This window comes from Psammomys obesus, unplaced genomic scaffold, assembly GCF_907164565.1.
Source record: "Psammomys obesus unplaced genomic scaffold, mPsaObe1.curated_primary_1811, whole genome shotgun sequence".
In the NCBI taxonomy this organism is placed as follows: domain Eukaryota; kingdom Metazoa; phylum Chordata; class Mammalia; order Rodentia; family Muridae; genus Psammomys; species Psammomys obesus.
Window position 1 is genome coordinate 27567801 of NW_026585895.1, and position 22431 is coordinate 27590231.

The window sequence follows — 22431 nt, forward strand, 5'->3', positions numbered from 1 at the left end:
TAGGTTATATCCATGTATAGTCCATAATTAGAGAATTAGTTTCAGAAAAGACCCTTGTGCCCAGATATATTTGGTCTTTTTGGTGCTCCCATCCTCTCTAGGTCTTACTAACTCCCCCTTTTTTTATATGATTCTTTGCACTCTGCCCAAATTTTGGTTATGATTCTCAGCATCTGTTTTAATACACTGCTTGGTAGAGTCTTTCAGAGGTCCTCTATGGTAGGCTTTTGTCCTGTTTCTTGTTTTATCTTACTTCCAATGTCCATCCCATTTGTCTTTCTAAGTGAGGATTGATCATCTTAACCTAAAACTTCTTCTTGTTTAGCTTCTTTAGGTATACAGATTTTAGTGTGTTTATCCTATATTATAGGCCTAGTATACACTTATAAGCCTGTATATACTATGTGTATCTTTCTGCTTCTGGGATACCTCACTCAGGATGATCTTTTCTATTTCCTACCATTTGCCTGCAAATTTCATGATTTTCTTGTTTTTAATTGCTGAGTAGTATTCCATTGTATAAATGTACCACAATTTCTGTATCCATTCCTCTCTTGAGGGACATCTGGGTTGTTTCCAAGTTCTGGTTATTACGAATAAAGCTTCTAACAAGCTTGAGCAAATGTCCTTGTTGTATACTTGAGCGTATTTTGGATATATGCCTAGGAGTGGTTTATTTGGATCTTGAGGTAGCACTGTTCATAATTGTCTGAGAAAGCACCAGATTGATATGCAAAGTGGTTGTACAAGTTTACATTCTCACCAGCAATGGAGAAGCATTCCCCTTTCTCCATATCCTCTCTAACATGTGTTGTCACTTGAGTTTTTGATATTAGCCATTCTAGTGGGTCTAAGGTTAAATGTTCACGATTGTTTTGATTTGCATTTCCCTGATGACTAAGGACACTTAACATTTCTTTCAGTGTTTCTCTGCCATTTGATATTCCTCTATTGAGAATTTTCTGTTTAGCTCTACCCCATTTTTAATTGAATTCCTTGATTTGTTGCTGTTTAACTTTTTGAGTTCTTTATATATTCTGGATATAAGCCCTCTATCAGATATAGAGTTGGTGAAGATCCTTTCCCAGTCTGTAGGTTGTCATTTTGTTCTGATGACAGTCTCCTTTGCTTTACAGAAGCTTTTCAGTTTCATGATTTTCCATTTATTGATTTTTTTTAAGATTTACTTATTTATTATGAATGCAATGTTCTGTCTGCATGTATGCATGCCAGAGGAGGGTAGCAGATCTTATTATAGATGGTTGTGATCCACCATGTGGTTGCTGGAAATTGAACTCATGACCTCTGGAAGAGCAGCCAGTGCTCTTAACCTCTGAGCCACCCATTTATTGGTTGTTGATCTAGAGCCTGTGCTGTTGATGTTTGGTTCAGGAAATTGTTTCCTGTGCCAATGAGTTCAAGGCTCTTCCCTATTCTTTCTTCTAACAAATTTAGTGTTTCTTTTTCTATGTTGAGGTGTTTCATTCACTTGGACTTTAGTTTTGTGCAGGGTCAAAAATATGGATCTATGTGCACTTTTCTACATGTAGACATCCACTTAGACCGGCACCATTTGTTGAATATGCTATATTTTTTTTCTTTGTATGTTTTTGGCATCTAATTTCTTTAAGAAGGTGCTTAATGCTATGAACTTTCTTCTTAGCACTGCTTTCATTGTGTCCCATAAGTTTAGGTATATTGTGCTTTCATTTTCATTGAATACTAGAAAGTCTTTAATGTATTTCTTTATTTCTTCACTGACACAGTGGTCATTAAACAGGAAGTTACTCCATTTCCACGAGTGTGTAGGCTTTCTGTTGTTGATTTCCAGCTTTAATCCATGCTTGTCTGATAAGACACGGGGTTTTATTTCAATGTTCTTATATCTTTTTGAGGCTTGCTTTGTGACTGAGCGTAAGGTCACTTTTGGAGAAGGTTCTTTGAGGTGCTGAGAAGAAGGTATATTCTCTTTTGTTTGATTGAAATGTTCTATAATTATCTGTTAGGTCCATTTGATTAATGATGTCCTTTATTTTCTTTATTTCTCCCTGTAGCTTTTGTCTTGATGATCTGTCTATTAGAGAAAGTGGGTTGTTGAAGTCTCCTACTATTAATGTGTGGTGTTAGATGTGTGAGTTAAACTTTAATAATGTTTCTTTTAGAAATGAGTCTGTGCTTGCATTTGGGGCATAGATGTTAAGAATTGAGATGTAATCTTGGTGTATTTTTCCTTTGATAAGTGTCCTTCTCCATCTCTTTTGTTAATTTTGGTTGAAAGTCTATTTTATTAGATACTAGAATGGCTACTTCCACTTGCTTGTTGGGTCTATTTCCTTGGAAAACCTTTCTCCAGCCCTTTACTCTGCTATAATGCCTTTATCGCTGAGGTGTATTTCATGCATGCTGCAGAAAGATGGATCATGTTTTCACATCCATTCTGTTAGCCTGTGTTTTTCCTTGGGGAGGGAGAGGGTAGTTGAGTCCACTAATGTTGAGAAATAGTAATGACCAGTTTTTGTTAATCCCTTTTGTTTTGATGTTGGTGGAGGCAGAGTGTTTGTGTGCTCTTTTTTCAGATGTGGAGTTATTTATTTCCTGGGTGTAGTTAGCTTCCTTGGGTTAGAGCTTTTCTTCTAGTATCTTTTGTAGGGCTGATTTTGTGATTAGGTATTGTTTAAATCTAGTTTTGTCATGGAGTATCTTGTTTTCTCCACCTATGGTGATTGAAAGTTTCGCTGTGAATAGTAGTTGAGGCTGACATTTGTGCTCTCTTAGTGTCCATGTGACTTCTGCCCAGACCTTTCTTGCTTTCATAGTCTCTGTTGAGAATCCGGGCATAATTCTGATAGGTTTGTCTTTATATGATACTTGGCTTTTTTCCCTTGCAGCTTTTAATCTTCTTTCTTTGTTCTGTACATTTAGCATTTTGATTATTATGTGGCAGGAGGATTTTCTTTTCTGGTCCTATCTGTTTGGAATTCTGTAAGCTTCTTGTATGTTTATAGGCATCTCTTTCTTTAGGTTGGGAAAGTTTTCTTTTATGATTTTGTTGAAAATACTTTCTGGGCCTTTGACCTGAGAGTATTTTCGTTTATCTATTCCTTTTATTCTTAGCATCCTGGATTTCTTGGATGTTCTGTGTCAAGAGCTTTTTAGATTTAACCTTTTCTTTGACTGATGTATCAATGTTTTCAGTCATATCTTCTACCCCTGAGATTCTCTTTTCCATCTCTTGTATTCTGTTTGTGATTATTCTGTTCGTATGTCCTGTCCTCTTCCCTAGCTTTCTCATCTCCAGGATTGCCTGAGATTGTGTTTTCTTTATTTCTTCTAGCTCCGGTTTTATGTCTTGAACAGTTTTATTCATTTCCTTCTCTTTGATTGTAGTTTCCTGTATTCCTCTGATTGCTTTAAGGGATTATTCATTTCTAACACCTTTTTTATTGTATTTTTCTGTGCTGCTTTGAGAGCTATATTTTCCTCCTTTAAACCTCTATTATATTCATAACCTCAGATTAAAATCATTTTATGGAACTTCAAGTGTTTAGTTTAGGGCTTGCTATGATAGGCTAGCTGCGTTCAAATGGTGACATTTGGCTCTGAGTTTTTTTTGCTTGTGTGATGAAGATAACCTTTAGCCACCCGAGTGACTCTGGTGATAGCAGGCCTGTTGTTCTATGATGTTCAGGCAGTTTCAGAGAGAGCAGAGAGGGCGCTAAGTTGAATGTTGTTCCAGCCCGCCCGGGGAATCTTGGGTTGGCAGATGTGGAGTGGAGACTGAGAACCACTCACCTCTGCTGGCTTTGTCCCAGGTGAAAGAGGCAAACCCAGAGTCAGCAGGGAAAAGGCTCTAATCTGAATGATGGTTGGGTCCCCACACTGGGTGAAGGGTGGGGAATGTGTCCTGTTACAGCTCACCTCTCTGCTGGCTGCTTCCAAAGTGAGATGGGTAAAGCAGGGAGATGCCCATCAGGCTTTGGAGTTACAGAGTCAGCCTGGTAGGGAACAGTCCCTGGCATTAGGGCATGGGATTTAGCCATGCAATCATTTGGAGGCCAGGCAGCTGCTGTGCTCCCAGGATTCAGGTTCGGCTGGGCCCTGCCATCTTGGACCCATGTCCTGTAAGTTCCTGTTGTCCAGCTGGCCTCAGCAGAATGATCAGTAGAGCCATGGATTAATGTTGGGATGTTGTCTGTGGGTATCTAGGGGCTGCCCTTGGGGAAGCAGGAGTGATCCAAATCATGAATGCAGGCACACTTCACCTCTGGAACTGGGGACCAGCCTTTTAAAAGCAGAACACTCTGGGTGCCTCAAGTCCTAGACTTTGCTCAGCACTGAGACTCCGGGTGAGATAGGGACTCCATGTCTCCTGGGCCTGGTATTCAGGCACTGCCCTCAGAAGGTGGGAGAAATCTGAGGTTTGTCTGTTTTAGCAGATCCTCCCCATGACTGCGGACCCATGGTTCTTTTTAAAATAAATTACATTTTTAATTTTTTTATAACACTTTATTCACTTTGTATCCCTGCTGTAGCCCCCTCCCTCATCCCCTCCCAATCCCACTCGCCCTCCCTCAGCTCCTCCCATGCCCCTGTCCAAGTCCACGGATAAGGAAGGACCTCCTCCCCTTCCATCTGATCCTAGTCTATCAGGTCTCTTCAGGACTGGCTGCATTGTCCTCCTCTGTGGCCTGGCAAGGCTGCTCCCCACAGGCAGGGGTGGTCAATGAGCCGACCACTGAGTTCATGTTGGGCCCATGATTCTTTTAGGCAGATGGACACAAAGTTCCTCAGGGTCTTGTGCTACATATGGACTGTGGGGGTCATGGAACTGTGGTCCCAGCTCCCATATTGTCCTCTCCTGTCAGGGCACAGTGATTTTGGTGTTTGGGGGATCAGCAGTTAGGTTGCTCACAATAACTGCTGTCTCTGCCACTTAGGTGCTGTGCTATGGCCGCTGCCATCTTGTATTGCCCCTGTTGTTTATTTGTCTTTATGGAAAAACATGTTTTTACCACATTTCTCTTGTCTACCACTTGCAGGGTCCACTTGTGATGCATAGTAGAACAATATTTCATTGTTTTAATCCTAAGCATATCTGGCTTCAAAAGTTACTGGAAAATTGTACCTTGCCATAAAGAAAATAAAAACAGAGCTAATTTCCAAGTCTAGGGATACCTACTTAGCAGTCAAGAAACTTTGAGAATTGGTTATTTACATGTTTATATTGCCTTTCATCTAAATTACCTCCTAATTTCAAAACCGAGATATGATATATATATATATATATATATATATATATATATATATATATATATATCAAGATTAATATTGAAGACAGTTACTGTATTTGCTAGTTTTTTTAACTTGAGGCAGGCTAGGAGTCATTTGCGAATGAGAAACATTATTGTGAAAATGTCTTTACCAGATTCATCTGTGGGCAAGCCTCGTGGTGCATTTTCTTGACTGATGATTGACTCGGAAGGACCCATATCACTATGGACAGTGCCTCCCCTAAGCTGGTGGTCCCTGATGACTTAAGAAACCAGTCTAAGCATGTCATGAGGAGCTAGCCAGTAAGGAGCAATTCTTCATGACCTCTGTATCAGTTCTTACCTCCAGTTCCTTTGCTCGTCATTCTAAATAATGAATTACATGGCATAAGATAAAACTTTTCAACGGGGCTGGGCAAGATGGCAGCACCTGGAGGACTCTCATTCTGAGCAGCAGTACAGGAGGATCAGCACAGTGACCAGCAATCAGAACTCGAGGCCATAAAAACACAAGTGATTGTGTTTCTCAGGTGAGAGGATACCCCATGGTGGGGGACTCAATCAGCTTTAACTCACCCAGCTAAACCGCGGAAGAGATCCCAGTTCCACCAGGTGCTTGGTCGTCAGCCCAGAGCCACATGCCAGCGTGATCTGTTCACTGTCCCAGACTGAAATGTGGGCCCACAATATCACAGACTGGATTTTCCAGTCGAGAGATAAACCCACAGAGCAAGAAACGATTGGGACCAACCTTAGGTCACCCAGACATCCCCTGGAAGAGACTCGGGTTCCACGGGCGCCCCAGGAGCCAGCCAGGAGCCAGAGCTGGGGAACTCAGGCTCCTGCACAAAGCCCTGCCTGCACACCTGATTCGCCTCCTCAGATAGAACTGTGGGCCCCAGGGCACCAGAGACTGAGTTTCACTGTGGGGTGCAAACCCACAGGGAGGGAAACGGTTGGTCTGATCTCAGAGCACTCAGCTGATACCACCACCTTGAAAAGGTCTCCGGAAAGTTATCCAGTTTAGGCAGATGCCCAGGCTCCCAACAGCCAGATAGGCGGAGCCACGGGTGGGCATCTGTGCCTGTGGGTTCTACTCGCCACCCTAGACAGAACAGCGGTCCCCAAAGCAAAGACTGGGTGTCCCTGGCAGGAGGAAACCCCACAGTGTGGGGATCATCAGGTCTCAAGCTCAGGACACCCAGCACCAAAAGACTTTCTGGATTCACGTATACTCTAGGCTCTAGCTTTCTACTGCAGGCAGGAGCGTTGTGCTCACCCGCCAGTATTGAGTACCCCTAGGGCACTGGGGCACACAGCTGCATCCTCAGACCTACAAAAGCCAGAAAGGCATTACAGCAGCCCTCAGATACTATGCCAAGGATCAACTAGTTATCCCTAGCTAGACTGACAAAACTGTGGGAATCCCTGGTCCTTCAAGAGAGCTGCACCCACAGCATCCAGACCAGAGCAGTGCCCGCAGCCGACATCCCAGACAGGGACACCCAGCTTCCGGTCCAGAGTGAGGCACACAGCCTTCAGACCAGAGTGGAGCCCTCAGTTACCAGCCTCCAGACCAGAGCGGCGCCCCCAGGTGCCAACTCAACCTAGGTGCACATTCTCCAGGCCCAGAGCAGAGCATTCAGCCTCTGGCCCAGAGACTTGGTGGGTGCTCCTCTCACTTTCCCGGACAGAATTGTGTGCCCCAGGATAACAGACTGAGTTTCCCTGTTGGGAGAAAACCCCACAGCTAGGGAATCAGCAGGTTCTTCAAGAGGACTGTACCTGGAAAACTAACAACAGCAGCAACTCACTAAATTTATAAGGAGAAACCCAGCAGTGGGGCAGATCTCTTCAGAACTTCTATGGGTAAGAGGAGAGCCCCCCCCCCCCCGCCTAACAAAGACCACAGCTACTACTCAGGTCCATACACCTGACGTGAGCAGTGGCAATTCCTGAGAAACACTGGCCATACAGTGATCATCCAAAAAAGCAGAAGAGGACTCCTTCAGGAAAAATCAACTTCCAGCCAAGGGGATTCTCCCTACCTCAGGACTCCAGGAAGCACAGAAACTAACAGCCAACACCAAAAACATTCCAATGGGTAGAGGTCAGCGTAAAAGCTCAACCAACAAAAGACAGAGCAATATGGCATCTCCAGAACGCAGCCATCCAGGGGTGAACAGCCCTGGACAAGGCAGCATGATAGAAAAATCAAGAAGATGACCTTACATCTATGCTGATGAAGAGGATAATAGAGGAAACAAATAAAATACGTAAAGAATTAGAGGAAGATAAAACCAAACAGATCATGGCTATCCATAAAGAAATGGAGGAAGTTAAAGACAAGCAGCTTATGGCCATCCATGAAGAAATATGGGAAGATGTAGCCAAACAGTTTGCAGCCTTCAGAGAAGAAATAATTAAATCACTGAAAGAAATAAAAGAGACAGAGTTGAAGGAACTAAAAGAAAAAGAGGAAAAAAATCAGACAGGTGAAGGAAGTAAACAAAACAACTCAAGACCTGAAGATAGAACTAGAAAAATTAAAGAAAACACAAATGGAGGAAATAATGGAGAGGAAGAATTTAGGAAAAAAAACAGGAACTACAGAGGTAAGCATAACCAACAGACTACAAGAAATGGAAGAAAGAATCTCAGGTGTAGAAGATACAATGGAAGAAATCAATGTATCTGTCAAAGAAAATGTTAAATCCAAAAAATTCCTGACACAGACCATCCAAGAAATCCAAGACAATATGAAAAGGCAAAACCTAAGAATAATAGGTATAGAGGAAAAAGAAAACTCCCTTCTCCAAGGCCCAGAAAATATTTTCAACAAAATCATTGAAGAAAATTTCCCCAAGTTAAAAGAGAGGCCAATAAGAATACATGAGGCCTACAGAACACCCAACAAATTTGACCAGAAAAGAAAATCCTCCTGCCACATAATAATCAAAACAGTAAGTGTACAGAACAAAGAAAAAATACTAAAAGCTGCAAAGGAAAAAGGCCAAGTAACATATAGCGGCAAACCCATTAAAATCACACCTGACTTTCCAACAGAGACTATGAAACCTAGAAGGACCTGGACGGATATCATGCAGACTCTAAGAGAACACAGATGTCAACCCAGGCTACTATACTCTGCAAAACTCTCAGTCCTCATAGACGGAGAAAACAAGATATTCAATGACAAAAACAAATTTCAAAAATACCTACACACAAATCCAGCATTACAGAAGACACTGGAAGGGAAAATACAACCCAAGAAAATTAGCTTCTGTCAAGAAAACACAGGAAATAATTAACCTTACTACAGTAAAACAAAAAGCAATCAAATACACAACCTTATGACCTCAGCCAACATCAAAATCAAAGGATCTAACAGCCACTGGTCATTAATCTCTCTCAACATCAATGGACTCAACTCTCCAGTAAAAAGACACAGATTAACAGAATGGATACATAAACAAAACCCAGCAAACTGTTGCAAACAAGAAACACACCTAAGTCACAAAGATAAACATTACCTGAGGGTAAAAGATTGGAAGACGACTTTCCAAGCAAATGGATGCAAGAAGCAAGCAAGAGTAGCCATTCTAATATCTGATAAAATAGACTTTCAACCAAAATTAATAAAAAGAGATGAGGAAGGACACTTCACGCTCATCAAGGGAATATTCTACCGGGAAGACATCACAATCTTGAACATCTATGTCCCAAACACAAGAGCACCCACATTTGTAAAAGAAACATTGATACAATTTAAACCACATATAGATCCCCACACATTAATAGTGGGAGACTTCAACACCCCACTCTCAACAAAGAGCAGGTCAACAAAAGAGAAATTAAACAAAGAAACAATATCTCTGACAGAGGTCATGAATCAAATGGACCTCACAGACAGTTACAGAACTTTACACCCAAACACAAAAGAATTTACCTTCTTCTCAGAACCTCATGGAACCTTCTCTAAAATAGACCATATAGTTGGTCTCAAAGCAAGCCTCAACAGATACAAGAATATTGAAATAATCCCTTGTATCTTGTCTGATCACCATGGAATAAAGCTGGACCTCAACAACAACAGAAATAGCAAAAAGGCTACACACACATGGAAACTGAACAACTTGTTACTAAATGACAGCTGGGTCAGGGAAGAAATAAAGAAAGAAATTAAAGCCTTTCTAGAACTCAATGAAAATGAAGACACAATATACCCAAACTTGTGGGACACAATGAAAGCAGTGCTAAGAGGAAAGTTCATAGCACTAAGTGCCTTCAAGAAGAAATTCGAAACGGCTCATTCAAACAACTTAATGGCCCACTTAAAAACCCTAGAAAAAGAAGAAACAGACACACTAAAAAGGAGTAGACGGCTGGAAATAATCAAACCTAGGGCTGAAATCAATCAATTTAGAAACAAATAAAACAATTCAAAGAATCAATGAAACCAAGAGCTGGTTCTTTGAGAAAATCAACAAGATCAACAAACCCTTAGCCAAGCTAACTAAAAGGCAGAGAGACACCACCCAAATCAACAAAATCAGAAATGAAAAGGGGGACATAACGACAGACACTGAGGAAATCCAAACAATCATTAGGACTTACTTCAAAAGTCTATATGCCACAAAATTTGAAAATCTAAATGGAATGGACAATTTTCTTGATCGATGTGACTTACCAAAGCTGAATCAGGACCAGGTAAATCAATTAAATAGTCCTATATCCCCCAAAGAAATAGAAGCCGTCATCAAAAGTCTCCCATCCAAAAAAAACAAAACAAAACAAAACAAAAAAAAAAAAAAAAACCCAGGACCAGATGGCTTCAGCGCAGAATTCTACCAGACCTTAAAAGAAGAGATAACTCCAATTCTCTTCAAACTATTCCACAAAATAGAAACAGAAGGAATATTACCAAACTCATTCTATGAAGCCACAGTCACCTTGGTACCTAAACCTCACAAAGACTCAACAAAAAAAGAGAATTTCAGGCCAATCTCCCTTATGAACATTGATGCAAAAATACTTAACAAAATACTTGCAAACCGAATACAAGAACACATCAAGGACATTATCCACTATGACCACGTAGGCTTCATCCCAGGTATGCAGGGGTGGTTCAATATACGGAAATCCATCAATGTGATCCACCACATAAACAAACTGAAGGAGAAAAACCACATGATCATCTCATTAGATGCTGAAAAAGATTTGACAAAATCCAACATCCATTCATGTTTAAAGTACTGGAGAGATCAGGGATACAAGGCACATATCTAAACATAGTAAAGGCGATATACAGCAAGCCTATAGCCAACATCAAACTGAATGGAGAGAAACTTAAAGCAATCCCACTGAAATCAGGGACAAGACAGGGCTGCCCACTCTCTCCATATATCTTCAACATAGTGCTGGAAGTCCTTGCTAGAGCAATAAGACAGTTGAAGGAGATCAAGGGGATACAGATTGGAAAGGAAAAAGTCAAATTATCACTATTTGTAGATGATATGATAGTATACATTAGTGACCCCAAAAACTCTACCAGGGAACTCCTACAGCTGATAAACACCTTCAGCAAAGTGGCCAGATACAAAATTAACTCAAAAAAATCAGTAGCATTCCTGTAAACAAAGGACAAAAGGGCTGAAAAAGAAATTAGAGAAACAACACCATTCACAGTAGCCACAAATGACATAAAGTACCTTGGTGTAAACCTAACAAAGCAAGTCAAATATTTGTATGAAAAAAAATTTCAAGTCTCTGAAGAAAGAATTAGAAGAAGATATGAGAAGATGGAAAGATCTCCCATGCTCATGGCTTGGCAGGATTAACATAGTAAAAATGGCCATCTTACCAAAAGCAATCTACAGATTTAATGCAATTCCCATCAAATTACCAACACAATTCTTTACAGACCTGGAAAGAAAAATTCTCAACTTGGTATGGAATAACAAGAAACTGAGAATTGCTAAAACAATCATCTACAATAAAAGATCTGGAAGTATCTCCATCCCTGATCTCAAGCTGTCCTATAGAGCAACAGTTATAAAAACTGCATGGTACTGGCATAGAAACAGAATGGTGGATCAATGGAACTGAACAGAAGACCCTGAAATAAACCCACACTCTTACGGATACCTGATTTGTGACAATGATGCCAGAACCATACAATGGAAAAATGATAGCATCTTCAATAAATGGTGCTGGTTCAGCTGGATGTCTACATGTAGAAAAATGAAAATAGATCTATACTTATCACCCTGTACAAAACTGAAGTCCAAGTGGATCAAAGATCTCAACATAAAACTAGACACATTAAATTGGCTAGAAAAAAAAGTGGGGAATACCCTAGAACTCATTGGTACAGGAGAAAACTTTCTGAACAGAACACCAACAGCACAGGCTCTAAGAGCAACAATCAATAAATGGGACCTCATGAAACTGAAAAGCTTCTGTAAAGCAAAGGACACCGTCATCAAAACAAAGCGAATGCCTACAGATTGGGAAAGAATCTTCACCAACCCTTTATCTGACAGAGGACTCATATCCAGTATATATAAAGAACTAAAGAAGCTGAAAATCAGCAAACCAAGTAATCCACTTAAAAAATGGGGAACAGAGCTAAAGAGAGAATTCTCTGTAGAGGAATATCGAATGGCAGAGAAGCACTTAAAGAAATGCTCAACCTCATTAGCTATTAGGGAATTGCAAATCAAAACAACCCTGAAATTTCATCTTACACCCATCAGAATTGCCAAGATCAAAAACTCAAGTGACAACACATGCTGGAGAGGTTGTGGAGAAAGGGGGACCCTTATCCACTGCTGGTGGGAATGTAAACTTTTACAACCACTCTGAAAATCAATTTGGTGCTTTCTCAGACAACTAGGAATACTGCTTCCTCAAGATCCAGCCATACCACTCCTAGGCATATATCCAAAAAAGGCTCAAGTACACAAAAAGGACATTTGCTCAACCATATTTGTAGCAGCTTTATTTGTAGTAGCCAGAAGCTGGAAACAGCCCAGATGCCTCTCAACTGAAGAATGGATGCAGAAATTGTGGTACATCTATACAATGGAGTAATACTCCGCAATGAAAAATAAGGAAATCATGAAATTTGCAGGTAAATGGTGGGACCTGGAAAGGATCATCCTGAGTGAGTTGTCCCAGAAGCAAAAAGACACACATGGTATATACTCACTCATATAAACATACAACATAGCATAAATCCACCAAAATCTGTACATCTAAACAAACTAAGCAAAAGAGAGGACCCTAACTAAAATGTTCAATCCCCACCCTGAAAGGCAAAGAGGATGGACATCAGAAGAAGAAGAAAACAAAAAACAACCTAGGAACCTGCTACAGAGAGCCCCAGAAAGCTAGAAGAAAATAAGAGACAACCTCAGAACCTGCCACAGAGGGTCTCTGAAAGCCTCTGCCCTGCAGACTCTTAAAGCAGATGCTGAGCCTGATGGCCAACGGTGAATGGAATTTTATGTAAGAAGTGGGGAACAGTAAGAGCTGGAGAGGACAGGAACTCCAGAAGGAGAGCAACAGAACAGAAAATTTGAACACAGGGAACTTCCCAGAGACTCATACTCCAAACAAGGACTATTCATGGAGATAACCTAGAACCCTGACAATGCAGCCACTTCTGATGAGAACTGATAGACTAAGATCAGAAAGAAGGAGAGGAGGACCTCCCCTATCAGTGGACTTGGGGAGGGGCATGCATGCAGAAAGGGGGGGGGAGGGTAGGAACTGGAGGGGAGGAGGGAGGGGCTTATGGGGGGGTACAAAATAAATAAAGTGTAATTATTAAAAAAAGTTAAAATAAAAAAATAAAATCCATCAAAAAAAAATAAAACTTTTCTTCTCTAAATTGCCTTTGGCTATCATTTTTTTTTTTTTTTATCACAGGAATAGAAAACTAAGAAGACAGTCTGTAACTTTCATTATGAATTTTCAGAGGCTTAAAAGAAACTTAGGATTTCAGTGAAAATATCCAATTGCTTTAATTATATAAATGTTATTATAATCAAAAAATTCTTAATATGGAACTAGCTGCTAAGCGCAGGGATTATACTACTCATAGAAAACAGAGAATTGACTGCTGGCTCATCATTATGTAAATGACACGGCAAGAGATATTAACATTTTCAGAGTAAAGAATTTTCATTACTACAAGAAACTAAGTAGTAACGTAATTAATGTGGGAAAACAGCACTGGTAGTCCCGATGATAGTAAATAGCAATTAAATTGAAATAAGAGCAGAATAGGTTTCTTACGATGAACATAGAAGACTATAATCCTTTAACTGGAACTCACCATCCTTCCTCATGCAAATTATGTAATGAGTTTCTAGCATATTAATTCTACTGGCTTTGTTTATTCTATTTTGTTTCTATTTTTTCTTGCTATCAGTGTTGCAATTTATATGACCATTTAATGATAGAATGTAGCTACACATTTAAGAAGGTAGCTTTTCCACATACATCTCATTTCCTAAAGCTGAATCAAAAATAATTAACATTCAGAACCTACAAGCTTTTTTGTTCAAATGAAATTAAACTAGCCTCATCTGAAATAAAAGGGGTTTTACTAATAAAGCAAACCTGCTGAAGTGAAAAGGAAATAAGTATAATTTATTTCCACATATGTACATAACCAGTAAAAGTCCAATATTATGATTGAAAAGTCGTAAATATTCCGTAGAAAATCACTACATAATGACCTAAAAGAGAGTTTAAAGTAAATTATCAAAAAATTGTGTTAATATACATTAAAGTATGTAATAAATATGAGATTATTTTTCTAGCTCTTTTGATTAGATATTAAGATACATTTTAACATAATTTAAATTTTTTTATTTATCGCAATTTATTCATTTTGTATCCCAGCTGTAACCCCCCTCCCTCACTCCCTTCCAACCCCATCCTCCTTCCATTTTCTCTGTGGTAGTAAGATTAGAAGATGTTCTATAGATATTAACAGGGAAATGTGAGTTCACAGCATAGTTATAATAATATTTGCATTTATATTATTATATTATAATTGTATTTATTTATAATGGTGATAAACAATTACAGAAAATCTAAACTGTAGGCATGTTTAGATAAGAAGTTAAGTAAGTATATGCTGAATCCAGAAGCCAAGAATTAGAGAGGGTTAATGAAGCAAATTAAGAGAATGGTAAACAAATTAAGGGCATGCTGATATCAGTACAATCCAGATGAAAATGTTAAAAGTATGCCTTTTAGATGTGGTAAATATGGACCTAAAATGACCAACAAATTGAAAATAGTAACAATACAGTATAAAAATATTGTATTTGACATAGCATATATTCACAAACACATACAAGTCAATATAAGAAACCAAATAAAGAAATAAAGCCACACATACGAAGTCACTTGTTTTTAATTTTTAGGTCAAAGAGAAAAATAGATAATTAAAAATTATGTAGTACTTTTAAAACTGATGCTAGAACAGAATTTCTATAAATAATGTACTACATATTTAAAAAAGAACAAATTATTTTGAGTGGTTTCATATTTGAGTAAAAAGATATGTTAATTTTTATTTCAACACTGTGACTGTTAAAAGTGTATCAAAAATATATCAGGAACAACAATTGATAAATGGGACCTCATGAAGCTGAAAAGCTTCTGTAAACCAAAGGACATAGTCATCAAAACAAAATGACAGCCTACAGACACAGAGTAAAGATCTTCACCAACCCTATATCTGACAGAGGGCAGATGTCCAGAATATATAAAGAGCTAAAGAAGTTAAAAAGCAGCAAATCAAGCAATCCGATTAAAAAATGGGGTACAGAGCTAAACAGAGAATTCTCAGTTGAGGAATACAGAATGGCAGAGAAACACTTCAAGAAATGCTCAACGTCCTTAGCCATCAGAGAGATGCAAATCAAAACGACCCTGAGATTTCACCTGACACCCACCAGAATGGCTGAGATAAAAAACTCAAGTGACAACACATGCTGGAGAGGTTGTGGAGAAAGGGGAACCCTCCTCCATTGCAGGTGGGAATGCAAACTTGCACAACCTAGCGCTTTCTCAGACAATTAGGAATAGTGCTTCCTCAAGATCCAGCTATACTACTCCCAGGCATATATCCAAAACAAGCTCATGTACACAACAAGGACATTTGCTCAATCATGTTTGTAGCAGCTTTATTCGTAATAGCCAGAACCTGGAAACAACTCAGATGTCCCTCAGTTGAGGAATAGGTACAGAAATTTTGGTACTTTTACACAATGGAATACTACTCAGCAATTAAAAATGAGGAAATCATGAAATTTGCAGGCAAATGGTGGGACCTAGAAAAGATCATCCTGAGTGATGTATCACAAAAGCAGAAAGACACACATGGTATATACTCACTTATATAGACCTATAAGATAGGATAAATATACTGAAATCTATCCACCTAAAGAAGATAAACAAGAAAGAGGACTCATGGTATGATGGTCAATCCTCACTTAGAAAGACAAGTGGGATGGACATTGGATGTAAGAGCAAACAAGTAACAAGACAGGAGCCTACCACAGAGGGCCTCTGAAAAACTCTACCTAGCAGTGTATCAAAGCAGATATTAAGACCTATAACCAAACCTTTGGCAGAGTGCAGGGAATAAAAAAAGTTGGGGGGGGGTTAGTATTATCTGGAGAGGACTGAAGTTCCACAAGAACCAAATATATCTGGGCACAGGGTTCTTTTATGAGACTGTTTCTCCAAACAAGGACCATGTATGGATGCAACCTAGAGCCCCTGCTCAGATGTAGCTCCTGGTAGCTCAGTATCCAAGTGGGTACTCTAATAAGGGGAACAAGGACTATTTCTGACATGAACTCGATGGTGGGCTTTTTGACCCTCCCTGCGGCCCCCAGGGAGCAGCAGCCCTGCTAGGCCACAGAGGAGGACTTTACAGCCAGTCCTAAAGACACCTGATAAACCAGTATCAAATGGAAGGGGAGGAGGTTCTCCCCTATCAGTGGACTTGGAAAGGGGCAGGGAGGAGATGAGGGTGGGAGGAAGGGTTTGGGAGGGAAAGAGGGAGCGGGATACAGCAGGGATACAAAGTTAACAAACTGTAACTAATATTAAAAAAAAAGAAAAAATTAAAAAGTATGAAAAAGAATTTATATATCACAAATGTGAACATTTTTATAATAACTAAAATATAAGTGACCTGAAGATATTTCTCAGAGGCTAAAAGGAAGTGTCACACGTACCTGAGTACAGCACTGAGTGCTGACATCACGTTGCTCAGTCACCTCTACCTCCAGCCCAAGAGGGCTCTGTCACCTCTGCACAATGGAGGAACTAACACTCATGTACACACAGCTCTACACAGACACACACACACCTACACACATAGTTCAAGTAAAACAAAATGTTTAAAACTATTTTATAATTGTATATAGCACAAGAATATATGGCAACCTGGCATATAAATGAATCTTAACATATACACATAAATGCATGTATATAATTCAAATTATATATTTAATATCTAAATGTGAAGAAAATTAAAGAAGGAGTATAAATATTAATCTTATAACTGCCCAAATATTATTGGATATATGGTCTTCCACTGGAGCATGTTTTGTTTATCAAGGCTACACTCTTTTATAATTAAATTTTTATTTTTTATATTAATTACTGTTTATTCACTTTGTATCCCAGTTGTAACGCCCTCCCCCATTCCTTCCTGATACCACCTTCCCTCCCTCATCTCCTCCCTTGCCTCTCTAGAAGTCCACTGATAAGGGAGGTCCTCCTACCCTTCCCTCTGACCCTAGCTTATCAGGTCTCATCAGAACTGGCTGCATTATCCTCCTCTGTGGCCTGGTAAGGCTGCTCCCTTATTAGAGGGAGGTGATCAAAGAGCTAGCCACTGAGTTCAGGTCAGAGACAGTTCCTGTTCCCATTACTAGGAAACCCACTTAGAGACTGTCTGCCATGGGCTACATCTGAGCAGGAGTTCTATACCATTCCTAGGCATATATCCAAAATATGCTCAAGTACTCAACAAGGACATTTGCTCAACCATGTTTGTAGCAGTTTTATTCATAATAGCCTAAACCTGGAAACAACCCAGATGTCCCTCAACAGAGGAATGGATACAGAAATTGTGGTACATTTACCCAATGGAATACTACTCAGCAATTAAAAACAAGGAAATCATGAAATTTGCAGGTAAATGGTGGGATCTAGAAAAGATTACCCTGAGTGAGGTATCCCAGAAGCACAAAGACATACAAAGTATATACTTACTTATAAGTGTATACTAAACATATAATATAGGATAAATCTACAAAAATCTGTACACCTAAAGAAGCTCACCTCCCCCTGAGGGGGGAGCAGCCTTACCAGGCCGCAGAAGATGACAATGCAGCCACTTCTGATGAGAGCTGATAGTCTAAGATCAGAAAGAAGGAGAGGAAGACCTCCCCTATCAGTGGACTTGGGGAGGGGCATGCATGCAGAAAGGGGAGGAAGGGTGGAATCGGGAGGGGAGGAGGGAGGGGCTTATGGGGGATACTAAATGAATAAAGTGTAATTAATAATAATAATAATAAAATTTAAAAAAAAGCTGAGCTAGAAGAAGGATGTGTGTAAGATGATCAGTCCTCACTCAGCAAGGCAAACAGGACAGACATTGGAAGACTGAGAAGACAGGAAACAGGACAGGAGCCTACCACAGAGACTAGGGCTACACTCTTACAGGAAGCTTACCCCTCCTTTTCCAGCAGGCAATAATTTCCATTAACTCATCTACTAGGGTTGGAACTTTGAGCTTAGCTCCTGAGTCCATGCTAATATTTGAGCTGTCTTGAGCTTTTACAGGCCTTTTGATTTCTGTAAGATTACATGTTAAGGTTCCCCGATATATCCAGGAGGTACCGTTTCCTTGTAGTTAATGTTCTCATTTTATTTTAGCTCCTCTATCTTTAAGTGATTCCTGAGCCTTTGGAAGAAAGGCATTATATTCTTCATGGGTATAAACATTCTGCAGTCTCTTATTCTCTGCATCTTGGACATTTGTGCATCTCTGTGTTGATCATCATGTAGTGCAAATGAAAGTTTCTTTTTTGAAGGATGAGAACTACCTTAATACAAGTATATAATACTAGGTTATTATGAGGTAGTTTAATACTAAGAATACTTAACAAAATAATCATGGTTGGTTCTCTCCTAGGGTCAATGACCTGTCTAGCCATAAGGTATTGATACAGTAATTGTACCAGATGTTGATTTCATCTTCTCGAGTATACTTTTAATGCAATAAAAATGGTTGGTTGCTTTCATAACAGTTCTGCCCTTATTAAACCTATATGTTTTACCTGGCCTAGTTATTGTTGTACCTGGCCTGGTTCATAGCTGTATAAAATTAATGATAGCTTTTCTCTTCCTGTAGCATGAATAACATCCGCTGGCACTGTGAAAGCTAGAAGGTAGGGATACGTCATCTTCCAGGTCATAAACAGCATGATTTCTACTTGTTCCATCTCAAATATGTGATGTCTTCACCAGCAGACCATCAAGATTTAGAGGGTAATCAAGAGCATTGGCAATAGCTTGTAATGTCTGTGTCATTAGACAAAATAATAATAACTTTACGTAAAACTCCGTCCTAAAACTCTTATGTAAAATAGAATTTTAATTGCAGAAATGGGAGTACCTCTACATCTTAAATGAATGGAGAATAATGTTTTCATTATCTGATATGAACAAAAAAGTCATATGCCAACCCTATATTCCATGGCAGGGATTGTGGTAGATTGAATTAGGATGAACAGAGAATAAAGTTGCTTTCTCTTTACCTTGTAATTGTTACTAGCTTACCACTTTGAAAAAAAAAAAACGGTATATACTAGACACAACGTGATGTCCTTTATTGGATTCTTGGGGAAAACAATACTAATAGCCATTTCACTTTTAGGAAACAGGTGAAGATAGAGAATTTAATGATCAAAGTTCAGTAGAGATTAACAAAAGAAAGGTCCAAGTGTGCTCTGAGTCATGTAAGTAACAACTCAGTAGCTATGGTTTCAGCTTCATCCTTTTTCAGCATTAAAGGCAGAAAGAACATGTTGTTAGAAAAGGTTCTTCTTTAACTTAGGCCTATCTGGCTGTAAGATCTGTAGCATCATAAATACTATTATTAAGAGGATAATCATTTCTTTCTAACCTTACCTTTATATGACAACATCTTTTAATCTAGATGTTGCAAATTCAGTAAGACATAAGTTAATAACACATGCTTTCAAGACTGCTTTGCACTTTTTTTTTCATTCTTTATATTTAGTACGTTTGGAATAAACAAATTTCTTTTGTGTTGAACATTTTCAAATTTGTTTTATATTTTTAAAGTACATTTCATGAGAGTAAACTTTTTATCACAAATTCTTCTTTTTCTTTATAATCTGCAATAAAGTATTCAATATTTCGCTTAATGTAACTGTGTTACTTATCTGAATTAGCCGTATAATCTCACCTTGTGGCTGGGGTGTCTTTTGTTGTCAATTTACTGTCAGAATTTAAATTCAATCGCTTTTTCTGTTGTCTTTTCTAAATTGGTTATACTTAAGAATGTATCATTAGGAGAAAAAAAAATGAGAAACTTGGCTTTTGTCTATATTAGAAGCACTTGAAAATGGACAAGAACAATATTCTTACATATAGTGAAAAAAGGGGAAATCACAGAAAATGCTTCCTTTTCTTTTCTTTTAAATTTATATAATTTATTTATTACAATTTCTTCACTTTCTATCCCCGCTGCAGCTCCCTCCCTTATCTCCTCCAAGTCACATCCACCTTCCCTCTTCTCCGCCTATGCTCTTTCCCTAGTCCCTTCTATCTGACCTTAGTTTATGGGGTCTCATCAAGGCTGGCTATATCGTTTTTCTCTGTGGCCTGGCAAGGCTGTATTCCCTTGAGGGAGGTGATCAAAGAACTAGCCAATGAGTTCATGTCAGAGAAAGTCCCTGTACCTGTTACTAGGAAACCCACTTGGAAACTGAGCAGCAAATGGGCTTTCTTTGAACAGGTTTAGGTCCTCTCCATGCATGGTCTTTATTTGAAGTATCGGTCTCTGTAGGCTCCCCTGGGCCCAGGTATTTTGGTTCTGTTGTTCTCCCTGTGGAGTTCCTGTCCCCTTTAGGTCTTTCAATCTCCCTCTTCTTCCATAAGGATTCCAGCACTCTGCTCAAAGTTTGGCTGTGAGTCTCAGTATCTCCTTCGATACCTTGATGGGTAGAGTCTTACAGAGGTCCTCTGTGGAAGGCAACTGCTCTGTTTATTGTCTTTTCCTACTTCTGATGTCTATCACGTTTGCCCTTCTGAATGAAGATTAAATGTCTTCCCTAGGGTCCTCCTTGTTGTTTAGCTTCTTTAGGGCTACAGATTTTAGTATGTTCATCCTATATTCTGTGGCTAATATCCACTTATAGGTGAGTATATATCATTTGTGTCTTTCTGATTCTGAGTTACCTCACTCAGGATGTTCTTTTTAATTCCCACCTGCAAATTTCATTATTTCCTTGTTTTTAATTGCTGAGTAATATTCTATTGTGTAAATGTGCCTCAATTTCTTTATCCATTCCTCCCTTGGGAAACATCTAGTTGTTTGTTTTTTGTTTTTTTTTTTTCCAGATTCTGGCTATTACAAATAGAGCTGCTATGAACATGATTGAGCTAATGTCCTTATTAAATGGTGGGACATCTTTGGGTATATGCCTAGGAGTGGAATAGCTGGATATTAAGGTAGCACTATTCTTAATTTTGTGAGGAAGCACTAGAATGATTTACAAAGGGGTTGTACAAGGTTACCTTCCCACTAGCAATGGAGGAGTGTTGTCCTTCTCCATATCCTCTCCATCATGCATCATCCCTTAAGTTTTTTTTTCAATTTTTATTTTTTTTAAAATTTATTAATTACACTTCATTCATCCTGTATCACCCCATAAGACCCTCCCTCCTCCCCTCCCGATCCCACCTTCCCTCCCCTTTCGGCATACATGCCACTCCCCAAGTCCACTGATAGGGGAGGTTCTCCTCTCCTTTCTGATCTTAGTCTATCAGTTCTCGTCAAAAGTGGCTGCATTGTCCTCTACTGTGGCCTGGTAAGGCTGCTCCCCCCTCAGGGGGAAGTGATCAAAGAGCAGGCCAATCAGATTATGTCAGAGGCAGTCCCTCTTCCCATTACTATGTAACCCACTTGGACACTGAACTGCCATGGGCTACACCTGTGCAGGGGTTCCAGGTCATCTCCACGAATAGTCCTTGGTTTGAGTATGAGTCTCTGGGAAGTTCCCTGTGTTCAAATTATCTTGTTCTGTTGCTCTCCTTGTGGAGTTCCCGTCCCCTCCAGCTCTTACTATTTCCCACTTCTTACATAAAATTCCATTCACTCTGCCCATCAGTTGGCCATCAGGCTCAGCATCTGCTTTGACAGTCTATATTGCAGAAGCTTTCAGAGGCCCTCTGTGGCAGGTTTCAAGGTTGTTCCCTGTTTTCTTTTTCTTCTGAAGTCCATCCTCTTTGCCTTTCAGGATGGGGATTAAACATTTTAGTTAGGGTCCTCTCTTTTGCTTAGTTTGTTTAGATGTACAGATTTTAGGGGGTTTATTCTATGTTGTATGTTTATATGAGTGAGTATATACCATGCCTGTCTTTTTGCTTCTGGGACAACTCACTCAGGATGATCCTTTCCAGGTCCCACCATTTACCTGCAAATTTCATGATTTCCTTATTTTTCATTGCTGAGTAATACTCCATTGTATAGATGTACCACTGTTTCTGCATCCATTCTTCAGTTAAGGGGCATCTGGGTTGCTTCCAGATTCTGGATATTACAAATAAAGCTGCTACAAACATGGTTGAGCAAATGTCCTTTTTGTGTACTTGAGCCTCTTTTAGGTATATGCCTAGGAGTGGTATGGCTGGATCTTGAGGAAGCGCTATTCCTAGTTGTCTGAGAAAGCGCCAGATTGATTTCCAGAGTGGTTGTACCAGTTTACATTCCCACCAGCAGTGGAGGAGTGTTCCCCTTTCTCCACAACCTCTCCAGTATGTGTTGTCCCTTGAGTTTTTCATCTTGGCCATTCTGATGGGT